This window comes from Lethenteron reissneri, unplaced genomic scaffold (genome assembly GCF_015708825.2).
Source record: "Lethenteron reissneri isolate LAM-NWPU_2019-01 unplaced genomic scaffold, ASM1570882v1 scaffold_1694, whole genome shotgun sequence".
Taxonomy (NCBI): domain Eukaryota; kingdom Metazoa; phylum Chordata; class Hyperoartia; order Petromyzontiformes; family Petromyzontidae; genus Lethenteron; species Lethenteron reissneri.
This window is the reverse complement of record NW_026891437.1, coordinates 1-2,541: the sequence shown is the minus strand read 5'-3', so window position 1 is coordinate 2,541 and position 2,541 is coordinate 1. Positions and strand designations below refer to the sequence as shown.

Below are 2,541 nucleotides of genomic sequence, written 5' to 3'. Positions count from 1 at the left end.
GCAGCAGGCGTCGGGGGTCGGAATCGAACGCCGCGACCTCCTGCATACCAGGCGAGGTAGTTAACATCTCGCCACCGTGGCTATGAGACGGGAAGGCTGACGGGTGATGAGGTGGAGAGGGGAGCGATTGCGAGCGACGTTAATGAGCCCACGAGACGGTGAATGTGTCGGGGCCATATACAGGGTGCTTCAAAAAAATGTGAACACTTACATGGGAATATCGTTTTTAATTAAAGAACGGATAATACTGGTAGGAACCATCTGGTTCCACCAGCCCACAGGGGATTATTGTGTCCGTCCGTTCGTCGTGCATCCAAAAATGGGAGGGGTGGGGCTGGGTGGAGAGGGGAGGGTGGGGAGGGGCTGGGTGGGGAGGGTGGGGTGGGGCTGGGTGGGGAGGGGCTGGTCACCCCGTGGTGCCCTTATACAACTCAACGTTTAACCTACTCACGCCGGCTTGTGCCCGCCCTCACAGTCGGCCATATTTGCGGAATACACCACGCCGCCGTTGACCCTGGCCATTGACCGAGCAACCCAACGTTCCTACCAGCTCCCTCCGCAGGAATGTGTTACACTGAAACATCATAACAAATGTAATGTTAGTAGCTTCAAGTCAAAGAGTCTCCACTTGTTCGCCATCGTTGTCAACACGTGCCTGGAATCTTCTCCAGGTGGTCTCCAGCGTCCAGAGGCGCATTTCTCGTGGTGTCGTTGCAAATTCTCGGAAGTGTTCACATTTTTTCAACCCCTGGCGGTGCACAGCACATGGAAACGTTGGATCAACGTCTCTGGGCCCAGCTTTGGCCCAACGATTCTGACCACACACCAATGGCCGGCTTAACGTTACTGGGAAGACAGAGGTGGCTAATGTGTGAGCAGCGTTGGGTAGGGTTACTTTTAAAAAGTAATCAATATCTCATGGTTGTTCTCACATTAACCCACTTGATTAGACTCCATCATTAGCACCCCTCCCCCGCCCCGCCTCACCACCCGTCAATTGTCAATTGTTCTTTTGACTCATTTTAGAAACATTCTTAACGACGAACAACGACCACAAATAATCAATCGGAACAAGTTTACCGGAAGTAATCCGACGGCACGGTGAGAGTGGAGTAATCGTAAGGGGTTGCCGGCACGCACCGGCCTGCTGGCAATCCGATTATAGCGGTTGTGGAGTGTGGAGTGTGGGTTACGGTGAGGATGTTGATGGCGGTGATGGTGATCATGGTGGCGGCGGTGGTGATGGCCGTGGTGACGTTGATGTCGTTGTTGATGGCAGTGGTGATGGTGATGGTGGTGTTGTGGTGATGGTGGCGTTGCGATGGCAATGGTACTGGTGCGGTGGTACTGGTGTTGGTGGTGGCGGCGATAGCAATTGGGATAACGGTGGCAGTGTTGGCAGTGGCAGTGAGAGCGGTGCTGGTGGATGATGTGTTGGTAGTAGTCGTGTTGGTCGTGTTGGTGGATGATGTGTCGGTGGTGGTCGTGTTGGTGGTGCTGGTGGCGGTGGTGTTGGCAGTGGCAGTGAGAGCGTTGACGGTGGTGGTGATGATGCGTCAGCAGTGGTCACGATGATGCGTTGGTACTGGTCGTGTTGGTGGTGCTGGTGGCGTTGGTTTTGCTGGTGGGTGGCGGTGGTGTTGGCAGTGGCCGTGTTGGTGATGCTGGTGGTAGCGATGGTGCTTGGCAGTGAAAGCGGTGATGGTGGAGGTGGTGGTGATGTGTCGATAGTGTTCATCACGATGTGTCTGTAGCGATCGTGTTAGCGGTGCTGGTGGTGCTAGTGGTGCTGGTGGTGCTGGTGGTGCTGGTGGTGTTGGTGGTGCTGCTGGTGGTGCTGGTGGTGGCGGTGGTGGTGGCATCAGTAGTCGTAGGGGTGGCGACTGTGTGGGCCGCGGGCGGCGTAGTAGGCGTCGTGCACGCCCTCTTGGTCGGCGTTGTCCTGCCGGCGGAATCGCCCGTCCACCCACACGCCCGGCACCCCCAGCTCCTCCATCATGCGCATGTAGCGGTCCTGGTATTCGCGCATGCGCTCGTACTGCTGCTCGGCGTCGCGCGGTTGGAAGAGGGAGGGAGGAGGGAGAGACGCAACAGCAGCAGGAATAATTAACAGCAGCCGGAATCACGACAACGGCAGCAGCAGCATCATCGACGGCGGTGAGAGCGCCGCCCGCCGCCACGCCCTTGCGCCACGATCGCTGAAGGTCACCGACTTTTCCCGGGGAGGCTCCAACCGGACGCGCGTGTGAGATCCCGCGCAGAAGCTGTTAACCGCATCAGTATTTCTAGGGTCAACGCCGCCGGCAGTCTTAACCGGGGGCGGCCTTGCCGGATTCGAACCGTGAAAACCTCCGCGGCAGGGGGCCCGGGCTTCGCACGCAAAAGTCCCCCGCGAGCCCCATCCATTCACGACGCTCCCGTCTCACTCACTAGCTGCTGGTACTCGTGGTAGGGGTTGTAGCTGCGCGAGCTGGAGTACGGGTTGTACTCGTTGCTGTAAGGGTCGCGGTGGTCTCCGTACGAGTCCTGGTGACCGCCATA

General features: G+C 57.7%; 1 long non-coding RNA gene across 1 annotated transcript; it reads right to left on the bottom strand.

Moving 5' to 3' along the window:
- Positions 1-212: 212 nt before the first annotated feature.
- Positions 213-2,541, bottom strand: LOC133339236 (uncharacterized). Its single transcript, XR_009754692.1, has 2 exons — positions 2,431-2,541; positions 213-2,041 (listed from the first exon to the last, which is right to left on the bottom strand). It is a non-coding gene; the product is annotated as an uncharacterized LOC133339236 (long non-coding RNA).